This window comes from Falco punctatus (genome assembly GCF_963210335.1).
Source record: "Falco punctatus genome assembly, chromosome: 10".
In the NCBI taxonomy this organism is placed as follows: Eukaryota; Metazoa; Chordata; class Aves; order Falconiformes; family Falconidae; genus Falco; species Falco punctatus.
This window is the reverse complement of record NC_137590.1, coordinates 1,929,045-1,954,651: the sequence shown is the minus strand read 5'-3', so window position 1 is coordinate 1,954,651 and position 25,607 is coordinate 1,929,045. Positions and strand designations below refer to the sequence as shown.

The 25,607-nt window shown below is 50.6% G+C and overlaps 1 protein-coding gene across 4 annotated transcripts in view; it reads left to right on the top strand.

The window, feature by feature from the left end:
- RALY (RALY heterogeneous nuclear ribonucleoprotein) overlaps window positions 1-25,607 on the top strand; it is a 157,965-nt gene that overhangs the window by 58,673 nt on the left and 73,685 nt on the right. For all 4 annotated transcript variants that reach the window (XM_080405691.1, XM_080405690.1, XM_080405692.1 and 1 more), the window contains exon 2: window positions 18,612-18,702. The gene's annotated coding sequence lies outside the window, so the exon portion shown is untranslated. The remainder of the gene's footprint in view (window positions 1-18,611; window positions 18,703-25,607) is intronic.

Below are 25,607 nucleotides of genomic sequence, written 5' to 3'. Positions count from 1 at the left end.
GCTCAACTTGTTGATGGCTGACAAGGGTTTTGGTGCTGCCCTGAAGGTCGGTTCTCAGGAGGGAGATGTGATGCGCAGAGCAGCTGCCGCGCATACTTCGAAGCTGTCGCTCCTGGGGGATGCGGCTTCCTCCACCGCTCCAGGTGTGAGGCTTCTCCCAAACCTGTTCAAGTGGCTTTGATGAAGAGCTCTCAGAGTTGTTCAGCTCCAGAAAGTGTTTGAAATTCAAGCTGCGCCACTTATTTGCGATTGGCCTGAGAAGTGAGAGAGTCACTCAGGGCTGTGATTGCAATAAGCAAACGAGCACTTCTACCCTGGCAGCCTGCAGGTGGGAGGGAAAAGTTTCATTCCCGCAAATAGGACCGGGAGAGATCTGAGTAGCAGGGACTGCGCGTCTAAGGGAAAGCTGTGAAAGAGGAGGAAAACAAGGTTTTGCTTCATAATTTGACTCTCACCTGGTTGTGCAAATAAACATTTTGTTTAAATTAGCTCCAGACATGACAGCAAACATATATTAGTGGTCCTTCAAATGTTTGTGAAGGACTTTCTTTAAAGTGTTCCTTAATCAAATACTCTCATTGCGAGTTGTTTGCATAATTGGTTCCCCCTTTTCCCACCCGCCAGCACTGCTGCTTGAGAAGCAGTTTAATGGAAAAACTCCGAAGGAGAAGGCTATGATTTTAGGAGCTTTGTCATCTCCGCTGGTTAGAGCTGCCTTTTGCTATCTCTTCCAGCTTTTTTTTCAAATTCTGCCATAACTTGTGGCAGCTGGAGCCAAGCCAGAGTATACATGTTCTCTTCTCAGCGGCTCTGGGCTGTTTGGCCATCCGCAGCCCAACAGGAGAAGGGGTGGGCTGTCCCCTCGGGCTGGCCTTGCCATGCTGGCCATGCTATGCTATCCCTGCTGAAGTGGGAGAAGTTACTTAAGGAGCAAATATTGCTCGAGTAGTAAGGCAGCCGTGTGTAAATATGATAGTAAAGCTGGCTGTTCTCTTGCCAGTAACTAACTCCATGGCTGGGAGCCATTTCTTGTCTCTGCTTCATTTCCCCAGCTGTAAAAATAGTCTAATGGGAAAACCTCAGGCTCAAGTCTCACAGGAGAGCGTTTTCCTGTTGCTTTCCCGAATGCTTTGTGCTTTTGATGTTTTCCTCTAGGGTGCAGAGAGCACTCAGCCCATTACAGGTGCCTGGTGCAGGTGTGCCAACAGCTATCGCGGCGGAAGGAGCTCGGGGATAGCTTTTCTAAGCAGTGATGGGATGTGTCCAGATTCTGCTCCTGGTTGTGCCACAAGATGCTTTTCTGCGGTGGGGTGAATTACAATGACTTCGGGTTTGTGTCCCCACCTGGCTGGAGTGCTAACTGCATCTGTGTTGCAGAACTTGTGGGCGAGGTCTAGGAAGACCATGTGCTGGCTCTGAAAAATGGACGACTGGTGATGTGGCACTCCTCTCCAGGAGTGAACTGGAGAGGTGGTACCCAGGTGCCTAATAGAGCTACCGGGTTTGCTGGGCAGGGCTGCCGCGTGGTGTCCCGCTGGTATGTCCTGGCTGCTGCCCCTCATTATGGACAATGTGCATACTTGGATTTGGGGTACTCCTGCCCCTGCCTGGGAAGGAGCAGTTGATACTCAGGTGAGCAGAAGGCCTGTGGCTGTTTCAGTAGGAGGGGGTGAGCACCTGGCTTGGAGATGTCACGTGTTTCAGGGGTCGGGGGTATGAGACTGAAGGCAGCTGAAGCCTTGGTGAATGTTTTTGAGTCACCAGTAAACATGGGGTCAGGTCCTTTTCAAGTGTGTTTGAGGCTAGTGTTGCTCACTATAGTGCTGTTACATGATGCACATTAAAATGGGGGGGGGGGGGGAAATGTTGAATTTACGCTTTCCTGCTTCTTCAGCTGATGCTTCCCCTGCTGCTTCACCCTTTCTCCTTAGCTCGTGCAGTGTACCATTGGTGACCCAGTTAAGCCTGTTTGAGAGTCAGTGGGGTATTTTTCGAGGGTGGGTGTGAAGGATGGCCACTGAAGTTCTCTGCATTTGCTCACCAAACAGATTGACAGGGGATGAGCAAAGCAGCAGGGGGTACCGCCTTGGTCTTCCCTCCATGTTTTTGGCCAAGCACAGTGGTGTTTGCAGTGAAACACCGTTTCACTGGTGGCAGGAGATCAAGGCTCTTGGCGGTCATTCAGAGGGTGACTTGTAGCATCACCCAGCTCTTCTGCAGGGGCACTCACCCACGTCTGTGTGTGAGAAGATGTGGGGGCAAGATATATTTGAGTTACGCAGCTTTGCTGTTGGTACAAGGCTAGGTGAAGTCTTTTCCAAATTTAAAAATATACCTTCAAGAAAGAGTGGATTTAGGGAAATGCTCTATAATGTCCAAAGAAGAATGATCAGATAAACTTCATAACATAAAAAGTTTTACAGTTTACTGTGAGCTGTTAACAGCTTCTTTGTGAGGTGGGGAGGGGCAGCATCTTGAATTAATAAACTCATTTCCTACAAAGCCTGCAGTTATCTGGGGATCCCTATGAGACAGAGGAGGATATTGTTATAAAGAAGTGGTTGTTTCTGAAAGGACAGTGCTGAGATGAAGTGTAGTGAAATGTTTCTGACAGGAGGTCATGGGGGAACTCTCTCTTGTGTGTGCACACACACCCAGGCTCCAAGATACAGAGAGAACAGCTATACTTATGTATATAAATATAACTGGACCCTAAGCAAATACCATATTTGTTGGAAAAAAATATTGGGAAAGAGTCCTCTTTCTTCCATCTTGGTGATAGGATTTGATGGAAGGACAGAAGGTGCAAATGACCTCAGAGAATTTTTTTTCTTTTGATTACTATTGCCATGACAGTAAAAAACAAAAACCCAAAACCCCCATAATATTTTTTTTTTTTCCATCTGTCTGAAACCTCTGGCTGGTCAGGCTAACTTACTTGTGTAGCAGTAGCAACACCAATGGCTGCAGCTGCTTGTTTTAAGCTCGATCCATTTCAGGGCACCTGAATGTTGGTCTGAAGTGAGTCGAAAGTATTTCTTCTTATATGGCAGCCTCGTGCCTGTTGCATCCCGTGGTCAGGACAAGTGTGGTGACACTTAAACTCCAAGATGTTTGTCTTCCAGCTGGATGTTCATCATGACAGTCAGGAGAAGGTAGAAGCTACCTCTGAAGACTAAAGCCACTAACCAAAGCAAGCGTGGCTGGGCCAGCCCCTTGCGCTGGTGCACACTGGACTCTGGCTTAAAGACTGCAAGGGAGCACCCAGCCTGGGGAGCCTTTTTTTTGTTCTGACTCATAACTGCTCGTGAATAACCCCAAACATAAAAAACTGGGCTTTTTTCTTACAAGTGGCTTTGTCTTGGGAGAAGAGATGGGGAGCTGGCATGGCCCCTCTGTGCTGTAGCTTAGGGCTTTATTGCTCAAGTCTGTTCGCAGCCAGCTTGTGGCCATCTCCCCATGTGGCAGTCTGTCCTTTAGCTCAAGTGATTTTCCATCTGGCCTGATGCTTGACTCTGTGGAAGGCAGCTGTATTGCCTCTCAGCTTTCGTTTGCTAGGATAAACAAGCCAAAAATGGGGAACCAACTTGTTTCATGCTTCCCAGCTGGTGCAGCAGTGGAGCTGGATCTGAGTTGCATGGGTCTGCACCTCCATCTGCCTGTCTGGTCTTTTCAAAAGCCTTCTGATCCACTAGGCTTTTTCAAAATTACTTTCTCTGCATTTCTATATAAATGTCGCAGTGGTTACTTAGGGACATTCCCTCCTCCTGGCCCCATCCATCACAGTGGACCCAGCCAGGTATTTGGGGCTGGAGCCTCTGGTGCAGCACGAGGGGCTGCAGCATCAACCTCCTGGTTACCCTGGTTTGGGTGGGTGAACTTCTTGGCAGGAGAAGAAATTACCAGTAGGAACTGATTGTGGTATTTGCCGCTTGCTTTTGCCTAATTTCTACCTCTTAGCCACCCAAAATCTGCCAGAGGCTAGGTGTTACGCGCACCTGGTGAAGGTCTTAAAATCAAAGATGTCAGTTCTTTTGGAATATCAGTCAGCTCTGGGAGCTCCAGAGAAATCTGTCGATGCCTTACATAACCCCATCCAAGCAATATTTTTTCCACTGCGTGAAATAACTCAGTGAATTTCTAATTACACAAATCTAATTAAAGGCTGAATGTAATGACTATGCCTAATCATAATGATACACCCATTTCATTAAAAAAAAAAAAAAGAAATTGCTTGTGTACAACAAACCACCTAATTTAGTACAGAATTAATAATCAGCCTCTCTGGCTATAGCTGTGCAGGCACTGGCTTGTGTGGGCATCCCTGGGAGGTCCGTGTGGCCACGCTGGGTCTTGGGCGGCTGCATTGGAAACGTTGCTCTTTTGTAAGTAGGTTTTCAAGAGGGGTCTGTGTAAGATGCGGGTGAGAAAGGACCCTCCTGGCTGGCCAGAGCTTGCAGGGACTGTGTTCTGTGCGCCGTGACCAAGTGTCCGGGTTTAGTGGATTCTGTGTCTGAAGCTCCATGGTGGTAGAGCAGCAGAGATGCCTTTGCTTCGTTCTCATGTCAGCTCTACTCTATCGTTTGGTCTGCTCGCAGAGACCAGAGCTGCACAAAAAATTGTTTATCCCACATTGGAGATCTTTCCTTCTGTGGCTTTCAGTGCGCTGCACCAAAGCCTGGGACAGGCGGCACCAGTCTGAGGGAAGCCTGTTTTGTAAAATGTCTCAGATTTGCTTTTGCTGTGAGGTGCATCTGCAGTCAGCAGCGAGATAAAAGTGCGTAACCACTGCAGCGGGCAGAAAACCAAACCAGCCGTGCGTCCGAGTGCCACGCAGCTTGTCAGGGCTCTGCAAACTGATGTGCTGGTCTATCGATCCGTCCTTTCAGCTCCAATGCAGGGCCTGTGTTTGCAGCAGCTCCAGCAACATTCCTATCAGGAGGAGATGGTGTCTTACAGCAAGGTACAGACCTTAATCCATGCAATCGAGTGCAAGTTGCAGAGGGAATGGTCACACTTATAGGTCTGGAGTTTTCTATTAGTATTTTTGCAGTAGCTTATAGCTGAGATCACTCTTGCAATAGGAACCGTAGCGTTATCCTTGCCTTGCCTTGGTGAATGCAGGGGGAGTTCATCCTGCAGCATGGACACTGCGCCCAAATGTCGGGTAAGCCTGCAAGAACTGAGATACCGGAGGGGAGCCAAATACAGGACAGAGGGAATAATTACCAGGGCAGTGAGGTTAGATAGAGACATAACGGATATTTTTTTTCGGTGCTGGTCTTGGGTGTAAAACCATTGAGGCTAACGGAGTAAGGCAAGTGCCCTGTGTGGAAGCTTAGCCTGGTATATAGCTGGCTTCAGGGGCTCCTCTCGGTGTTTTTAACGCTGCATCTTGGTGTCAGCATTTTGCTCCTTTACACCAACTGAGAGGAGCTGAACTCTGATGGCTGCAACCATCTTAACTTGCAACCAAGAAAGCAAACTTCCTATCTTTTTTCTTTACTTAAATACCATGGATATGTGTGTTCACTGGGGTTTGTTTGTGGTGACCTGCAGTTACATGGACCTCTGGGTCGCTTGCCCTGGTGGTGTTGCAAAGCCCCTCCTGGCTGGAGGCGGCACAGCCCTGAGCCTGCTGCACTGGGGCTGGGTTTATGCAGTTCCCTGGGAAGCCTTCCAGGGCATCGTGGTCAGTAGGATCTTTTGGCTGAGGTGTCAAATATTTGTCACAGAAGCACGCGTGGCATTTTGGCAAGTGTTAGCTCTGGAACCCGGATTAAATTCTGATAGAGGATTGTTGTATCCTGCCAGCCCTCCCCTGAGCTGACCTGGTGGGGGTGTTGGACTTTCCAGCCTGAGCAGGTGGGTTGTGGATGCGTGCTGATGGCAGCCACGCAGCTTGGGTGGGATGGGATGAGAAGGGATGCCTGGCAGGCTCTGGATTGAGAAGCCCATCGGGATTTGGGTGGGAGGTGATACACAGGCGGGTACAAGGTGGGTTTGCTTGGAGGATCCAGCCATAGCTTTGGCAGCAGAGGAGATGCTTTCCCTGCCAGAAGGGCTGATGCCCCAGCTCACAGCGCTGGGATCGTGTCGTGCCATGCCTCTTGCTCCAGGCAGGGAGGAGTCCCAGCTCTTGGAGATGTCACCAACACGAGCTGTGACCTCTGGGCCAGAGCTCTCTTGGCCCCCACTCTTGCACCCCTTGCATCCTGGCCAAGCATTGCCCCAGCCGGACTGGCCTCGCTGCATGCTGTAATGCCCGCAGCCTTCTGCAGAGGATGCTTCACTCTGGAGGTACAACATGTTGATTGTGCTTGGGTTTCCAACAGAGGCGGCCCAAGAGAAGGCGCTGACATTATGTCTTCTCAGACCATAGAGTTTTCTCTCCTGCTGGCCTCAAATCTTGTGGGAAGGACATGTGTCTCATCACAGAAGCAGGTCTGAGGGTTCAGTCACCAGCAGAAGGTCACCTGTCCTTTGCACCACTTATGCCTGGCTGTTGTCAAATCGTGTCTGTCACAGGTAATAGATCATACCCGTTCCATTCCCTGGCTGTTGATGCATTGCTCCGTACAGCTAATTCAGCAGGACCTTTTGCTGCTCGTGGCCAGACTTCTGAAAGCTTCTGGAGTCCACTTAGCTCAAGATTCGCTGTTCTAAATTATGCTGACAGCGAGCAGGATGCCTCTGTCTTCCCCGCAGCCCCCCAGCTGCTGCTTCCCGACACCCGCCGGGCTCAGGCACGGCACTGTTTAACCTTGATAAACGAAACTTCGCAGGTGTTACTGGAGAAAAGGACTCTGCCGAGCAGCTCTCCCCAGGGCCTCATCCATGCTTCTGTTCCTGGGCTTTCCTTGTGCTTACCCAGACGCCTCTAAGAGCAACACAGGAGCAAGATCAGGCTAAGAAAACCTTAAGCTTACCATGGCGTTTTGCAACATTTTTCTCAAGCTTGGAGACCTTTGGGAAGAACAGAAGAAAGCTTTTCAGACCACAACTTCCATCCCAGTTAAACTTCAAGTAAGGTCAGCCCTGGTTCTCCCAGTATGAACTGGGATGCACTGGTATACAGTGTTACACGTGCAGCAGGTTCTGCAGAGAAATCGGTCAGTGAGAGGTGCTGCCTGAAATGCAGGAAGAGATTCCTTTGGGCGTATTTCCGTCTTCCTGCCCTTTTGTAGCGAAGGACTTCGGCAAAGACAAAATTCTCATGGCAGAGAAGGCACCTGCCTGGGGCAAGGCTACTTACCCAAACAGCCCAGCTGTTCTCCTTGCCCAGGTCTTGGGGCACCCCGCATTCCTGCGCGGCCGATGCCTGCGTCCTACCAACCGTGGCCAGCCATCCGCAGGCTGGTTGAGCTGCCTGGGATGTGGCTGTTCTGGAGTGGGCTCGGGACTGTCCCTGTGCCTGAGGACTGCCACCTGCTAGCCATGCCACCTTGAAGTTGTATCTTGCTGCTTTTGGTGATGGAGCCAGGAGCTCTGGCCCTCTGGGCTGATGAAGAACCCAATGCAGCAGATGCCCAGGGCTGGTGCAGGGCAGGACCCCTGCGGGAGATGTGGCGGGAGCACTTTGGGCAGCACTGAACAGCCCAATCCTTCCTGCGCCAGGTGTAGGACACTCCCACCCAGCTCACATGCTGGTGGGGCCTCTGGGAGAGATTTGCATCTTGGATCCCACAAACTTCAGCCAGGTTTAAGCATGGACCCTGACGAGGCTCAGATACTGAGCTCCCTTTGTGGTGCAAGGGGGAGAGCCTTTACCAGAGCAGTGATTTCCATCCCTTGCCATTTCCCTCTGTTCCTGCATGTTATCCTGCTCTGTGCGGCAGCGAAAAAAAATTGAAAGAAAGGTGTGAGCCTGCAATGAGGGAAGAGGAGAGGGAACCCCTATGTCTGCATGAGAAATTGGACTCCTTCAGCTGGCAGGAGCCTGTCTGTCACGCAGGCAGCATGTGCGCGGAGGTTTCCAGCTCTCTTGCTGGATAGTCACTGGCTGGATAAACAAACAGGCTCTGGTTTTTGTGTTTGGTCACCCTACTAATGCCTCTTGCTAGCCTTGACTGTTTGGTTTGTGCCTGTATTTTTAGCTGCAGGACACCCTGTCCCCAAACTCGGAGAGGACCTGAGTTTTTTCATACCTTTCTAAGCGTGTGAGGCTAGCTCTCGCCCTTCTCTGTGTTCCAGTCAAGAAAAGGGGAGGGCAGCAGTGCAGTTTCTTCTCACTTGTACCGGTGCAGCTAAGCTGAGGGCCTGAGGTGTGAACAGCTGTTTGCCTGGGAGTTCGATGGTTTTGCTGAATAAGTCTTCAAGAAAGGATGAGGAAGGCATCTCTGAGATGCAGCGACGAGCCCTTGTGTGGAGGCTGGTCCGTGGTTTCAAGGCAGGGACCCAAGTGTCAGGCATAGACTGAAACTGCTCAGTGCAGGGGCTTCCTCCCTCTGTGTGCCTCCATCAGCGTGGCTGGTGGTTATACGTCTCTGGATATCTGTAGGTCTGCGGGGTGTGTGCTCGTCCAGGGCTGCACGTGCAGGTGCTGGTTGCACCAGAAGTCTGATACTCTCGGGCTGGGGCAGGTTCAGCACAGCATGAGCCTCGCTTTTCTCCTTGAGCTAGACCTCAGGGGGCCCAATGTGATTTTCCCCTTCTATCTTTTATCTCGTTTATATACAAAGAAGTGGAGGAAAAAAACCCACACTTCATTATGTTCAGCAAAATGTAGTATTCCTTTGTATTTTATTTACTGAGAGCAGATGAGTTTGGGAGTTTATTCTCTTTTATTTAAAAGTACAAAATGATTTAGCACAATGCAAAATTAAATGTCACTTTGAATAAATGATCAAATGTTCTTCCATTTGGCAAGTGCTGAAACAAGCATGTGTTTTATTGTGCGGTAGTTTCAGTCACGCCGAATCCACGTTTGCATCCTTCTCTACTCAAGCAGCAGAATCCGCCATCCAGCCAGCCGAGCCTTTGCATTTGCCTAGTCCTGCTTTTGGAGCACCCTGCCCCATCCAAGCATCTCCACCCTGGTCCTCACCACCGGCTTGGTGGGGCTGCAGGCTCAGCTCCTTTCCATCCTCTTTGCTTCAGCTTTCTGCACCAAAGTCCTCACTCAGACACTCTAGGCATGGACTTCAATTTAAGTGTCTGAATGGCTCCCTTGATGTAATTAAGGCTATTTGTGTGCTTGGAGTTAAGTACGTGCTGAAGCACTTTGCTGGATGGAGGCATAAAAGCGCAGGAGCTTCAACCGAGCAGTAAATAGGTTTTATAAGGCACTGGGGGCTGCCAGCCCCGCTCCTTGTCCCGGTGGCTGCTCCTGTAAGATGACCCGGGAATTACGACGGCTCCCGGCCCTCTGCCGTGGCAGACCAAACGTCCTGAGGTCTGTTGTTTGCGCCGCACTGACGTGTGTCCCTGTAAGATTGTGTGACCGCCGTCTCTCCTGGGAGAGCCACTCAAGGTCACGGTGCTTTCCGACAGCTAGCAAGCCTGCAGGACCCGCGCTCGGAACGTGCCACAGGGATGCTGTCCCGAGCCGGGCGGGATGCAGAGGTGCTGGGGGGGAGTCCCAGCCAGGGTGCCCCTGCATCTCCATCCCCACGTTACAGGTGCCAGTGGGAAGCAACACGCAGGGGTGGCGGGGGGATTTATCTGGTCAGAGAGATCAGAAGCAAGGCTGAGCAGATGCAGGTGTGTTACTTGGCAGGATCAGGCTCATGCGAGTGCAGCTGCTCCCCAGGGCTGGTCATGCCGCCCCTGCTTCTGGTCTGGCAAATTTGGGGACAGCTTGAGCTTGCCCTTCTTGTCCTCTACCAAGAGAGGGTGGTGTGGGTTTATGTTGTTATCCCACAGCAAACCAGGCTGGGAGAAGGCAAGGCTTAACTGATTTTCAATTAAAGCAGAAATATGCACGTATTCTGGGGGGCAGCGATGCAGCTTCTCAGTGAGAGGCCACTGCATTTATGTGGGCAATATTACCTGACCTCCCTGTGCAACTGGTGCTACCCAAGCTAATAATTTCCTATCTGAATGCCAGTCTGAACAGCTGAGATATTTTGCATTTTTAATGGTGCTCTTCCATGCCTGAATTAATGGAAAAAATGGACTGAAACTATGATGAGAGTGTTGAAGGGAGAGAGTGACAAATTGGCTTTAGAGCATGGCAGCAGCAAGCACTGTCAGGGGTTCATGCACTGACCTTTATCTAAACAGAACTGTATGTAACAGATAAGAATATTTAACAATAATTAATGTCACATCAGCAGAGAGAACAAAATGACTACATCAAACAGGCAAGAAATCCGCTGCAAATTACTCAAAAGAGAAATGTCAGCTTCTTCATATCTGCAACCTGCCTTGTGCTGGTGGTACTGGAATTAGACAGAAGGGCATGCACGTGAAGAAGCTATTAAAATGATTTAGTGACTGGATGATGTATACATAAATGAGAGAAAGAGGCAGAATCAAGCAGAACAGCAGCAGGTCTGCTGGACCAGAGTTGTGTAAAATCAAACAGTAAACTGAGCTGATAATTGGGTGTGGGGATAAATTGTATAAACCAATTATCACCAGGGCTGAAGTTTTGACAGGCAGCTTGGGGTTTCCCTTTCCCTCCCCTCCTGTCTCAGGGAGGGGGGCTCCCGGCGCGCTCTGCTTCAGCAGACACCTCTTTCCCTGGGAGCTGAGCCCTCTCTCTGTTTTATACATGGGAGGAACCAGTGCTGGCCAGGGATGCTGAAGTGTTTTTCACTCTGTTTCCAAGATGGGGTTGCCCAAGCTTCCCAGGGGTTGTTTGGAGGGCAGCTGAGCTGGGATGCTGTGGGGCTGTCTGGAGGTTGGCATGGCTCTCTGCTTGCTCCAGCTGCTGCCACAGGCAGTGTCAGTGCTGGGCAAGTGATGGAGAACAAGGCAGCTCAGGCTCCAGGGGATGCCTGTGTTCATGTTGCAGGGGGCAGCTTGCAATCCCTAATTTAATTTATAAAAGAATGATGGTCTGTCAGTGTCTGTTCACCAGGACGGATTTCATCAGTCCAGATGACAAAATAAGCTGAGTGAGGAGGAGTTAACCCCCTCCTAACCTGCTTCCTGCTGTGGAGCTTCCCCTGGCCCTGCAGCTTTCAGGCATGGGGCGGACGTTTGTTGGAGCAGTTGACACCCCGCTGCCCTGGAGTAACTGCCTGCCCAAGCCACGCCAGGGCTTGGGAAATGTGTGTGCCTGATGCTGTTAGCAGTCCAGGCGTGTGGGAGCAGTGTGGTGGCTTGAAGACTTTTCATCAAGCAATTTGGTTCGCAGCCTGGTAGAATCCTGGGTGATGCTTGAGCAGTCCCTGGTGAGCCCCTTTCCTGCAAGTGGAACCCCTGTGGGCCAAGCCTGGCAACCTGGCAAAGCCTTGGTTGGGTCAGAGAGGGTGCTGGACAGCTGCTGTTCCTTAGAAATATTTATTGCTGACAACTGGCAGCAGGTGATGGGAGGGAGTCCTGGAGCTGAGCGTGGGTTCATCACCTTGCTGCGCTTTCTGTATCGATGGCCACGGATGCTGAGCTCATCAAGGTGCTATCTGCCCTTCTTGACTGAAACAGGCTGTGCTGCCACCTGCCAGCCCAGAGACACCCAAGTGTCCCTCTGAGCCTCGTACCCCCTCTTAAACTTCAGCACGAACCGTCAGTGTAATTCGCTCAGCACAGACTTCAGGAGGTTATTCAGCAAATTTACAAATCTAGTAAAAAGCCCAGCCCTAGGTAGAGTGGGTTAATGTTATTCTTGGCTTCATTCCCTAAAGCCAGTGTGATCCAAAGGAGAAAATACCTGGGTTTATTCTAAAAGGGCCCTTGTGCCCATTGTGATACATTAATTTATGTTTAGGAAATAATCTATCTGCATGGCCACCTGTGGGAAGTGTCATTAGCCTCAGTTAGTAGAGGTGAGCTTGAGACACGGGGCTGGAGCCCCAGGTCAGGAGGGGAGCTGGGGGACAGCCGGGAACTGCTCCTGAGCCTCCTGAATTTCTGGCAGGTGCCTTAAAGGCCAGTCCTGTCTGCACTGCTGGCTGCTCACCAGTTTTGTTGTCAGCATTTTCCTGGTGGGAGGAGGCAGTGAGGTGCCTCCAGATTAGCAAGGCTGTGAAAAATAGCTTTCCAACTGGCCTGGTGCCCTGTTGACAGTGGGAGAGAATTTACAGGCAGAAGATGGAGACGTTGTGATTTAAAATTAGAAACGATGGGGAGCTGTATCTTTGCCCCTTGAAGTGGAACAGGAAAACTGACCTGTCCCTGATCCCATCCTGGGCTGGGACGTGGTTCAGGGTTCCCTGTCTCCATTCCAGAAACGCTCTGCTCTGCTTGCCTCCGGCAAGGCACGTCTTGCCACCAGCCACCTGCTGCTGGGCACTGGGTGGCTGCTGGGGCAGGACGGCATGGGAGCGGGGAGCAGAGCTGCTCCACGAGCATCTCCTCTGGCCCGGAGCTGCTGTGTGAGGTTTGGCTCCCCTGGCTCACTGGAAGTGTCTGATGCACTCGGCTGCTAAACAAACCTAGCCCAGGGCTGGATGAGCAGACAAGTTCCAATTAGAGGATCTGAATATTGATCACTGGGGAGAAAATATGACATTAAAGGATCGCTGGAAGGCTAAAGCCAAACTGACGTATTGCTTAAAATGAAAGGCCATGAATTTGCATCAGAATATGAGAGCAGGGCTTTGACAACAACAGGCAACTAATTAAAGTGCGTCAGTTCCTCCCTATTTTATCTCCCGTAGTCAGAAGTATAGAAAAGGCACTTGTTAGAAAAATAGGCGCTGTTTAAATCCAGGATGTTACTGATAACATCCAGAAAGGCACAGAAGGTGCACAAAGCAGAGACCTCTGCTCTGACTCACAGGCATCTCTCCCAGGAGGAAGGTAGGTCCTGTCAGGCCAGGGGAGCCTGGGAACGCTTGTGCTCTGAGCTGACCGCTCCCTGTGCGTCTGGAGGTCAGATGGTTGGGTTTCTCCATGATTCCTGCCAGTCTGTCCCCACACTTGGGTGGCACCCACCCACAGCTGTTGGAAGGGCCTGGGAGGGCAGGCAAGTACCAAGTCCGCTGTTGTGCCACGGAGGGGCTGGGGCACGTGGGGGTCCAAGCTCCCAGCCTGCGTGGAGAGCCCACGCCAGAGGAGATCTCAGCATGGAGGGGCACGTGTGATGAGTCTGATCTTGGGCTTCCTCAGATGAAAAAGCCTCGCTGGTGGAAGCTGTTTTGGGAAGGCTTGAGCCAACTGAGCTGCCCTAAATCCTGTGGAGTCTCTCTAGCAGCTCAAAAGATGCCCTCCAGGTCTCCTTTCCCTCGTAATGAGCAGCACAACCCATCCGCAGGGCTCTCCTTGCTATTCCTTGGTTCTGCTCTCTACAGAAGGTCGACCGAAACCCTCAGTAGTAACTAGGCAAAAGTGTGTGATCACTTTGTTCCTCCTGGTGCTGGAGCATGGAGAAAGGGGCTGGGTGAGCTGAGGGAAGGCAGAAACAGTCTCCCACCCAACTTGGCTCACCGGGCAAACCTCAGCACCTTGAGGTGGCTTCCGTGGTGGTGCACTCCAGTCTCACCTGCAGGCACAAAACCTCCAGGATGGCAAGAGGAGACAAAGTGATACCCAGAGAGGGAGAAGCAGGAGGAGCAGATTTAGCACTCCCATCCCAGTGTCACACGAAGGCACGTGGTGTGCTGATGTCCCTCCCTTTGCCCAGCCTCTCCAGCACCACCCGCCCTTGCCCACGCTTTGCAGGGGCTCTTGATGTGCCCCAGCACGTGATGCTGAAGTTACGTTCCCTTCCTTTCAAACCACTTTGCTCGGCAAAGATGCTGTTTCTTCTCTCCCATTTGAAAGGAAATTTTTCTGAAAAGTTTGAGGAAACAAGGAGAAAGAAACCAAAGAGAAAAGGATTTTTCACTTACACTGTGTGGTTCTTGCTGAGGCGTGCTGCTGGTGTCAGCCTTTTTTATGTGCATCCAGAGCTGGTACCATTTCACACCTGCTGCATGCTTGTTTTTAAATGATACATAATGATGATAGGCAGTGTAAAGATGAAGCTTCATCCCCAATTAAATTGCATTTTCTGTCTTTTCATTTCCTGCCCCCATTGAGGAGGAACCCCTAGAGAGCAAGATATTTAAGTTTAATGAAGTAGGAGGTACCTGCAAAATTAAAGATGATCTTGTTTATTAGAAAGTTGGTGCTGGTGTATGGTGTTTCCAGAATATTGTGCTTCTGTGTGATGCCCTGGGGAGCGTTTCAGGTTACTGGAAATGCCGATGTAAGAATCTCAGGTCATCAGAGGAGAGCATCCAGTCTCTGATATCTGCTGTTTGGGAACGTTATATCCCTGCTGCAGCACTGGACTGGTTCCTGTTTACTTTTTCTGGATTTCTCGATCGATCCCACTGCCGGTGCCAGCGCAGGTTTGGCACGTTGGCCCTGGGAGCAGGTGGGCAGCACCAGCCCGGTGGGTACATCCCCGCGAGCCCTCTGGGCGAGCAAGGAGGGCTTGTCTCCTCTTCTGTACAAAATACATTCAAACCTTCAGCACGGACTTTCTGTTTGCAGGACTTCTGGATCTCAGCAGTTAGCAACTGGTGCAGACTTGTGGCTTTGGGGAAATTGGAAGGTGTTTTTGTTGGGGTTGCCATCCCTGCATGAGGTGTGGTGCTGATGGGCCATGTGCCGTGCTCTGAGCCCTGCAGGGCTGCGAGCACCTCGTACCAGCCCCACCGCCTCGCTGGGCAAGTTCCCTTTGCTGCCTCATCAAAATTCAGCCTGTTGTGTTGAGTCCCCTGCCCTGAGGACAAGTCTTGGATTTTTAAGGGTCTATGATATTTCTTAGTCAGTATCTACACTATTTCATCCTTTATTCTTTCCCCCAACTTCCTCTGAATGCCATCCAGCCCCCATGATTTATTACCCTTCAGTGCGTTTTGCTTTTTGTTGGAGAATTTATATTTAATTTTTATGCCCGTTATCATTCAGGGAGAGAAGGGAAATGCTTTGGGAGCCCAGAGTGAAAATAAACCAGCACATTTTAGTGCAGTTACTTTGTTTGAAAGATGTTGTTGTACTTCGGCAGGGTACTTATCTCCGTTACTTTTGCATCATGGGTTTTGTGGTTTAACCCTGGCCGGTAGCTCAGCCCCCCGCGGCCGCTCCTTGCTCCCCGCCGGTGGGTGGGAGAGGGTCGGGGGCGGGGGTAGAAGTGAGACAGCTCGTGGGCTGAGCTAAAGGCAGTTTAACAGGGAAAGCAAAAGCCACGTGCAAGCCAGGCCCGGCAAGGCGTTCATTCTGCACTGCCCGTCGCGGGGCGCTGCTCAGCCACCCCGGGACAGCCGGGCTCCATCCTGTGTAACGGGGACCTGGGGGACCAACGGCGTCACTCCGAGTGTCCCCCCAGTTTATGCGCTGTGTGATACCACATGGTTGGGGTGTCCCGGGGGTCAGTGGGGGTCAGCTGTGCCGGCCGTGCCCCCTCCCAGCTCCTTGTGCCCCCAGCCTGCTGGCTGTGGGGTGGGCGAGGGGCAGCAAAGCCCTTGGCTCTGTGTGAGCTCTGCTCAGCCACGAGGAAAACGCCCCCCTGCTCTCAGCGCTGTTCTCAGCACAATTCCAAATCACAGCCCATCCCGGCTGCTACGAAGAAAATTAACTCTACCCCAGCCAAAACCAGCACGGTGGGTTGAAGTGATTCTGGAAGAATCCCAGGGCGGTGCCCTCGGCTGAATGACTCCAGCCCTTCCAAGGGCTGCAGTCTGCCGCTCCTGCTGCCCCAATTCATTTGGGCTCGTGCAGTAACGAGAAACTCTGTGTAAGGGCAGGACAGTTTGGTGTTTCATGTAGCTGTACGTTTGGGAAAAGAGGGGATTATGCAGCAGCAGAGGTGAATGACTTTTTCTTAGCTGCCTTGACCTTGTTAGTGCCAAGGTGGTTTTGTGCCACCTCCTGTGCAGCTTCCACTTCAGGTTATTGGTCAACTTTGTAAGCCTCATCTGGCTCTTAACAACATCCTCAGGGACACAAAGAGATGCAGTAATTTGGCCCTTGGTCTTAAGGAGGTGTACAGTGGAGCCAAGAGCAGAAGTCAGAGCTTCTGATGTGCTTTGATGCACCGTGTCCCTCTGCCCCCCGCACTGCCCTTCCCCTTCACGCCTCTGGGGTTGGTATTGCCAGCAGGAGGAGGCGTTAGGAGTGAGATAAGCACTTTTACCTCATTTGAGGTATTTAGGTGAGTTTGGGAGGGGGATGGGGAAGGCATTCAGCACTCATCCGGATCTCAGGTAAAATCTGTGTTCCTCCTTCCTTGCTGGGTTTTGCTTCTGTAATTCTCCATCTGCCCCATTCTGTCCAAGCAGCGGCGAAGGAGGGTCCCGCAGGGCTCTGCAGGTGTCAGAGCTGGCTGTGAGCCGCTTGCTTCCCCGCTTCCCCAGCATCTCTGGGAGTTTTGATGTTCAGGGCCCTGCTCAGACCTGGTTTGGCCTTGAGTTTCTCTTACTCTGTCCCCTCTCCTGCATCTCTCCTGCACGAAGGCCAGTTCTCCTGGCATCGCTGCACGCATCGTTGCTTCCAGCACTTCACGTGTTCAGCTGAACATCTGAGAGATGATACCAGATCTCTGGAGAGAGTCAATAAACTTGAATGATGGGTCCATTGAAATGGAGGGGAACTGAGGAAACAGCACCGGCGAGTTCATCATCATGACTGTTTTGTTGGGTTCTTGGATGATGGGAAACGTGGCCACATGGCAGCATCCCCTGCTTTTAGCCTTTGTCAGTGTGGTGGCTTTTTCATGCAGAGCTTTGAACCCCAGGGCAGGAGGGATTATCCTTCAGTGCACTGCCAGAGTGTGCAGAGGCTTCTGCTGTGAAAGCCAGCATGTCACCCCTGATCAGCTCGTTAGATATGTGCAACCTCGTTGTTGGTTGAAGCCCAGTGCTTCATTTCTCTGTCTCTTTAGCGCTTCCTCTGTTTTAATTAAAAGCTTCATTCCAGTTTGACCTTTTGCAATGCTGTGGCATAACTGAGGCTGAATTGAGCTTCTAAGGATGGAGGGTCTCTCCTGGCAGGCTGAGCAGACGAGCTATAACCACTGGCCCTAACGCTGCTGATGAGTAGCAGGAGCCCTGGCTGCCCCTCCTGCCCTCCCGGTGGGATCGGGCAGCCCGCACATCTGGGTGTTTCACAGAGCAGGGTGGGAAAAGTGTTGTTCTTTCAATAAAAGCCATGGTTACTCGGGAGACATTGTTTGGAAGGCACGAGGTGGAGAGCATCACCCACCAGTGTGATGAGGATGGAGAAAGCAGGGCAGGAATCTCACAGTGATTTATTGCCCGTGTTGTACGTCATCACTAGCCCAAGAAGGCTGATTTGAGGGAATGGGTTTGAATCACTGGACCTTGTTAATGCTTAGGCGTTGGAGTGGGAGTATGGAGACCTGGCTCTAGTTCCCATCAGCTCTGGACCGTGCAGGCTGTGAGCTCCAAGGGACAGTCCTTGTCCACAGAACCCAGGGCCGGAGAGCACAAAGCATGGAGGAGGTTTCGCTACCTCCCACCTATTCAACCACAGCTCCCAGCTCCTTGCCTGGGGTGCTGGGACCAGGGGAGGAGTCGGTGTGCGTTTGGTTGTGGGGGAGTGAGGAGCTGATGAGACCTAGATCCCGTGTCCAAAGCAGTTAGCCCAGTTCCGACTGCACCAGCAGCCGTGCCCTGCAGCCTTCCCTGCAAGGAGCATCACCTGCCGGTCTGGCTGTGCCGGCACTGCTGCACCAGGAGCCTGTTCAGCAGGCATTTGTGTGTTGCCCAGCATAAAAATGCCATAAAAAGTCCTGCAGCTCCCACTTCTGAGCTGTGATGTCCTGGTTGTGTTGCTGCCTGGCAGGTCTCTCGAGGTGACACATCAGTGCACTGTGTGCAGTCCAGCCGGGTATCTCAGCCCCTGGCAGGGAAGGGAAAGCACCTTATTTTAAAGTCTCAGGAGGAATCCTGGCAGCTCAGGGAATGCAGAGGAACAGACTCTAAAGCAGAACATTTCCATTTCATCAACATAATGTTGCAGTTCAGATTTGCCTGACCCAAAGCAAAATGTTCAGTTTCAAAACACATTTCCGAAACAGAAACAAAACAAACAAACAGAAGAAAAACAAACAAAAAAGAAAAAGTTTCTGCTTTACGGTGGGATATTTCAGTTTGAAGAAACTCTGTTTTCCCTGAACAAATCTCAGCCATTATGACCAGAAATTCTTGCCTGCCTCTCTCTGTTGGTTACCTTGTTCTCTGCAAGCATTAACATGATGTAGCAGTTCTTGTGGGATTTCTCGTGCCCGAGCCAGTCTGAACCACCTCCCCAGCAGCTCTCCTGAGTGCTGAGCCCTGCGGACAGAACTGACTCTGTCTGCCCTGGTTTGAGCTCCTTGCTAAGCAGCTCAGAGTCTTAGCTCGGAAAGTCCTGAGTCTGATCCTTGCAGACAACCAGCCATCAGCTTTTCTTTCCAATACAGCACACCCTTCTCTGCCGAGGGTTAGAAAGTACTGGATTATCTGCTTACCACGACTGGCAAAAACCCCTCTGTGTCCTGATTCTTGCAGGGTGAAGCTGAGACCGTAGAGAGGTGCTGCGCCTGCTCCCGGACCGGTGACAGGAAGGACTTACAAACCCCAAGTGCCCACACCAGTCCCGGTAAGTAACCGTGTCTCGAGGTACCTTCAGGCGCGGTGGGAGAGACCCCTGCGATCCCCAGCTGCTGCTGTTGGTCTGCGCGAGGTGGGATTTGGGGCAGCCTCACTGGAGACGCTGAATTGTGTGCGTGGGCTTTGTGCTGGGTTCAGGGTGAAGGTTTTCTCTCTTTGAGCCTGTTGAAAGTGGCCTTATCCTGGTCTGGCCTAAGTGTTCCAGGAGCGAAAGGTTCGTGGATGTGCGGAGAGTCTGCCACTCCCTTGTGTGCTATTGGCAATAGAAACAAAATTGCTTTAATTATACCCTGACGGGCAGATTGTGATTGTTCGGGACATGGCACATTTTGGCATGTTTTCATTTCTGATTTATCGCTTATATTTCTTCTACAAGTTATATTTGCAGTTTGTTGTGAGTGAATACGAGCGTGGCTTCTGGGTAACGCAGAGGTGGGCTCTGCACCTGACTGTTCTGGTGCACCCCCTGCGCAGGAGGGTGCAGCTGGGCAGGGTGCTGCACCCGCGGGACCTCGTGCTCGGGGCGGGCACGTGCCGTGCAGAGCTGGTGTGGTGGTGGTGGAGGTGCCCAGAGTCTGATTGAACCGTGGTACTGCCTCTGCACAGGGAGAGTGGGGCACCTTGAAAAGGGGCTGGAAGAAAGCACGCTCTTGGTATTTCCTTGAACGCCAGCAAATCAGGGCTGTGTTTCTTAGCGCTTTGATCGGGACAGAGGAGTTTCCCCATCCCCAAAAGGTACAGCAGCGTCCTCAGGCTGCAGTTAAGGAAGATAATCAACTCCAGAGTGACAGCAGACAGGGCACTATCAGGACATGAGCTTTGACATCCCCCAGACCTGGCTTGGCCAGGTAGGCTGAGCTGAAAGCACCTCTGGGAAGAAGAGGTTTTGTGGAGGGATAGGAGAGGGTTTAGGGATCAGGTCCGGTGATGTAATGACCTAAGTATTGGGAAATGCTGGCCCAGGAATCACTGTGGCTGTTAGAAGCTCGCTGTCCTTCCCGAGACACGAAGTCAATGAAGACCTGAGCTGGGAGATCTTTTCCTGGTTTCGTGTGAGTTTTGTTTTGGTAAGACTGGAGTAACGGGACTCGAGGTGAATGAAACCTGGAGTTTGCCTCAGCAGAGGGTGAGTGAGGATTTCAGGGTGTGATCGTGCCATGCACAATTCGTGACGTGAAGGTGGAGCAGTGTAACGTTTTCAGCAGTGGACGTGGGCTTTCCCCTCCCGTTCCCAGACAGATGGATAAAAGCAGGTCCTCCGTTTCCAGTTCTGCAGGTTTTCCCATCCTGATGTAACACATTTGTTTTAAATGCTATTGTGGTTGGGTTTTTCCTTGGGAACTTGCATAGGAGGGAGCAAAAATAAATGCGATCAGGTAAAACTTCCTATTGTGCAGGTAGGAGCTCTGCTGTTCCTTGGTGGACCCCATGAGGTACCATGTGCAGTAAATAAGAATCCCAGAGTTTTACGCTTCTTACCTCATTTGGAAATCGAATCAGGAAATGCCAAGTAGCAGAGAGGTAAAGATTCACCTTAACTTTCTCTCAGACCATAATCAGGCAGTTGAAGCAGAAAGGCAATTCGAGTTTGCTTATGATTTGTCTAAAACCATTTTCTGCTTCTAGCTTAATATACCTTCTTTAGTAGTACTGAGAATATTTTGACACAAAGTAGGACCAAAAAATTCTGACATACAGATATGTTAAACAAATGAGCTGGCTAAAAACCCTTTTCTGCATGAATAAGAGAACTACTGTGCCCTAATTCCATAGACCAGGATTTAACTCAGCAAATGAAATTACAGGCTTCGGCAGCATTGAAGAAATACCTTATTTTTTTTAATTTTCAAGACATTTTAAAAAGGAACACTGCCAAAAGTTTTTCAAAGTTTTGGTTTGGCTGTTGGCATTTTAAACAGTGCTTTTCAACTGTGGAGGAGTCTTCTTGTACAAGGTATTTACTGTAAGTGGAGGGAAGTGTCTTTTATCCTGTGTGCACAGCCTGCAGGGCTTGAATTGCAGCACCTTCTTCAATCTGTGGGTTCTTCCCTTTCACAGGACTTCTGAATTCTTGAACACTGCTGGTTGATTATTTGCTTTTTCATTTTTCACTTCTCCCTCCAATTATTGGCAGTGCACAGAATAAAGGTTGATTCCAGAGGGAGCTGGGAAACTACCTGTTTCTTGGAGGATGCAGAAAAAGCTGTGAAAATATCTGTTATTCAGGCAATTGGAGAAGAGCATCGAGAGTAACTCTGGAGAGCTAGGAGGGCTGATGAAAGTGCCCATTATTTTGGCAATGCAGGGAAAGTCACAGAAATACCTGTTATTGAGCCCTCCTATATGGGGTTGGAAGTGTCCCATAGTGAGAGGACACAAAGCATCCTTAGGTAGCTCAGCAAAAACTTGATAGTTGAAATTTTCTGTCTACCTTCGAAAAATTGCAGTGTTGGAGCGGGCCATCACAGTGTCTAATCACAAATAAATCCAGACTGTAATCACTTGTTCAGGTCATTTAACAGCTCCGGCAGTTCCTGTCCTTCCAGGATTAGGATGGCACTCGGTAGCCCTTTAAGCTATGATCTGGTAATGACCTTCTTAGCACCCCGTGGGCCAAGGAAGGAAGCGATGTAACAGGTTTCTTAATTTAGAAGGGACAGTGGGGGTCAGGAGGAGATCGCAGGTGTCGGTGCCCAGTGCAGGTGCTGGTGGGCGCAGGCTCAGCTAAGGGCTGACACAGCCTGGCGGTGGCACCCAGCTCCCCTCTGTGTCCAGGGTGCCTTTGTCAATGGGCAGTGGTGTAACTGGGGTGTCTGACCATGGAGTTGTAATTCTTCCCAGAGGCTCCACAGGTGTCCCGACCCCTCGGCACCCAAGCTCAGCCCTGCAGGAGCAGCAGCAGTGTGCACAGCCACGAGAGAGGGGCAGCCTGGCAGCTGCTGGCTCTGCTCTTTGCAGCGCTCACTTTGCAGCTCTAACGTTTCAGCAGGGTGGGCAAGTGGCGGCGAGCGGCTTTGCCCGTTGTGGCGTGTTTTCTCTGGGTTTTTTAATCGTTAATTCCTCTGCGGGCAGTTAGGTGGTGTGGGTTCTGATATGTGCATGTGCAAGTTTTTTATTTTTTGCATACTTCTGCAAGCATGCGCTGTGAAGGTTATTGAACGCAATTTCATCAGCAGCACCCCTTCCCAGCGCAGGGGTTACGGTGGAGGAGCAGGTGAAGCTGAAGCACTGGGTAGCTCAGAGCAGGGTGCAGTGCGCTTGGCTTTTGGAGCCCTGTCCCCAGCCCCGTGTGTTTCTGAGCATGGACAGGCTTTGTGAAATGCAGATGTTTGCAAGGATGCAGTAAAATTCAGCCATCCTCAGTGGCTTGTGTGTTCTTGAAAACCTCGAAGGAAGGGAGAAGAAGCCCAGATAATTGAAACTACCCTCAGACAGTTCCCAGCAGATAAAACAAAGTATGTGGTTTGTTCAGTGATAAAAGGTAGAAGAGGCGTCAGACCTGTCGCTGCTGCCTGCTGCAGAGCCCAGAGCATGCTCCTAGCAGGGGGAGCCATTGCTGGCAGCTGACGTGGAGGTGCAGAAATTGGGATACAATGCCCATTCGTACCATTGCTTCTGCAGATGGAGTGCTGGACATGCGTGCTGTCACCTGCAGCCTGCTTTGGCCACGGGTACAATGCAAACCGCTGGGTCAGAATAGGGCTGTGTAAAAGGCAGCAAGAAGGAGGTCCCTTCTGGGCAAACTAAGAGGTAAGGCAGGGAGAACCGGTTAAAAAGCTGCCTGGAAGGTGAGCCCAGAGTCTGTCACACCCATACTGGCTCTCTGTAGACCCAGTAGGGTCCCCAGGCTGTCCCAGAAAATGAATGGGAACTGTGGGGATAAGCAGGTTCAAGCATGCACACACCCAGCATGCTGCAGCAATGGCAGCATTGAGACCCAAGAGAGGACAGATCTGTCTTGATGATTTCTGCCAAAGTTCTGGGAATCCTGGTGCGTCTGAAGAGGTTTTGCTTTGCTATGGACTTAGCGTGGTGAGGTCCCCTATGAGATAGGGCCAGAATTCTTGTCTCAAGGCAGAGCTGACACGGGGGCTGCGAACCATGGATGGGGAGAATAGTGGTCTGGGCTGTGGAGGACAAGAACAGAAATTCCCTCCAAAGCTAACACTAACCACTCCTCATCTCCGGTAAAAAAATGCAGAGACCCGCTTAAAAATAATTTCAAAGTGGACAGTCGGGAAGGATTGCCCACATGTCTGTGCTGGAAATAATCTAATGGCATGTGCGATATTTGCAAGCAGCTGGCTGGAGGATGTTCCCAGGAAGCTGGTTCATCTGGGACAGGTTTTGTCTTGAGTAGGTTCATGCTCACCTGGTGAGAGCAGGCTGCAGGGCCCAACAAATCCAAGGTGAGAGGAGCACTCTCCTCACACAGAGATCCCAGTCCGTGACCTCTCTCTGCAGGGAAGTAGATGAGTTTGGGTCTGGAAAAGCCATGTTCATGCACTAAACTCGGCACTAAAGCTTGTCGTGAAAGCAGAGCGTGTCGAGGCTTATTTGGATTGAAGATGTTTTGGAGTCATTTAGCAGTTGCAGGCACCAGGAGTGTGGTCTGCAGGCTCAGATCCTGGTGTGAGCCAGCTCTGAAGTTCTCCATGATGGAGCGGTCCCCTCCCTTTGCCTCCACATACATTCTGCCTATGCGGAGCTGGGCTTAGCTGGCTTTGAGTGGGAACCCCAGGAGTTCCAATAAAGGATCAGGTTTTACAGTAGGAGCCAAGCCCTGACATGCTGAACTGCCGTTCTTCATGCTGGAGCCTTCAGAGGGGAACGCCAGGCGCTGACCTTCACTGAGAAGCCGTTTCCTCACTTCTGCCCATACCAGGCTTGCAGAGCTCTGCTGGGGCTGAGTCGGTGGAAGATGAGATGGTAATTAACCCTTTATAAACAGCCTCATTGCTCTGCCCCCGTGGTTGCTTTTAAATAAGGCAGTCAGTTGCATGAAGGTCTCAATCATGCTGCTGAGACAGCAGGAAAGCCGTGGCGTTTCCACATGCCGAGTGATGATCACATCGGAGGCCATGGCCAGCAGCTCCACCTGGGCCACCCGCCGGCTCTGGGCCTTCCAGCTGATGGTGTCCGAGCAGGAAGTTCTGTAGCTCAGTCATCTCTCGGTATGTGAGAAGAGCAGAGCACTTGGTGTTATCAAAGGACCCCAAGGCTGGACAGAAAATCAGAAATGTCTTCACATGATCCAGTATGGTACTGTACCTGGTTTGGCATTTAAAACCTTGGTAAACCAAAAAAACTCAAGCATGTGTCTAATTTTAAACCTATGAATTTGGCCAAAACTCTTTTGCTCAAAGAAAGCCATTGGTTAATAGTACCTTCCTGGATCAATGATTAATTTCTAGAGCTGAGCTGGTTTCCTGCGATCAACCAGAATGTTTGATTCTTTTAAGAGCTGAGCAAGTGATTCATAATGAATACTGTATCTGAGAATTAAGTTTTCTGCAAATCTTGATCTTATCAAAATAACATGTCAAATTAAATTATCTGATTTGGGGATTTGGTTTTTTTTTTTTCTTATCTGGATTTGCTGTTTGAAACTATCTGTTTCTCAGAGCTTATCAAGGTTTAAAGGTTAATTCAGATTAAGGTAGTGCATGAACAGAAAGTGTAAAATCTTTTCCCAAATAAATGCTGGTATAAGCACCAGCTGACAGATGATCACACAAGTCATTTCTTCTGCATGGCTGAGGATAATGCCTCAGGTGATAATGTTTGCAGAATGAAACCTTAGAAGTTTCCGAGTTGCTCCAGAGAGAAGGTTGAAGCTGCCCTGGGTGTTGGTGGTCCATCACAGGTGCATCCCCCGGCTGTGTGTATGTGTTCGCTGAGTGGGACCCCAGCTGGAATGAATGTGTGAAGAGCTCAAGGGAGTGCTTACAGGCTTGGAGTGAGATGGGTTGTATTTACTGACACCTTAAATCCCTCTTAGAGAAACTAGCTGGTGGCCGGAAGGACTGAGGATGGGTTCGTCTCACCTCTTTCCGAACCACCAGGTCCTACCAGCTTGGCTTGTTTTCCACATCACCTACGAGGTGTTTTCTGCCTCTCCTGCCAAGAACCACGTGCTGTCCACTCAAGCAGTATTGCACATTATGGAGAGAAAGGCCAGACGACAGGATTTAATACTAGATGGAGACAGGTTTAAGTGTCTGCCTCAGGGTTCAAGTTCTCCCCTGTAATTTTCCCCGATTCCCTGGCCGGTGGGCTGGGCTTCAGCTGTTGGAGTCAGCGTTGAGGGGCTGGGCCTGAATTTCTCAATTCTCGGCTTCCAAAGGGGAATAGTCTTTCTGCTCCAGCTTGAACTGGTGTTCTGACCATGAAAACGTTGCTCCATGAGGTGCTCAGACACTGGGGACAGGAGATGAGATCCCCAGTGCTGCTCATTCACTGTCCTCGCCTAACCAGATGCAGCTTTCTGGCTGCATCTCTCAGTACCAGAGCTGGAAGGTAAATCAGAAAGCAGAAGTTCAGGGGGTGCCTTAAAATGAAAATACAAAAATAGATCTTTCTTTGCACATCTTTTCTCAGCTTCCCTTTGCAAGGCTGTATAGGCGCGTGCTTGATGGGATATGATGGCTCTGACCTTGTCAGATGCATCAAATATGACATGTGAGCATGGATTTTTTTCTGTTTTTTTAAGGAGAGAAATAAGGGTTAGCAAGAAATGCAGAAAAGACAAACAGGCAGATGGCCACGTTCCTTCATCAATAGAAATCCAGGCCTGAGATTTGTTTCCAGCTTGGCTTAAATTGGAGGTTTCAGGAAATGAGCCAAATTGCTTATTTTACTCTCCCCCTTCTGTAGCATTTCATTATTGTATGT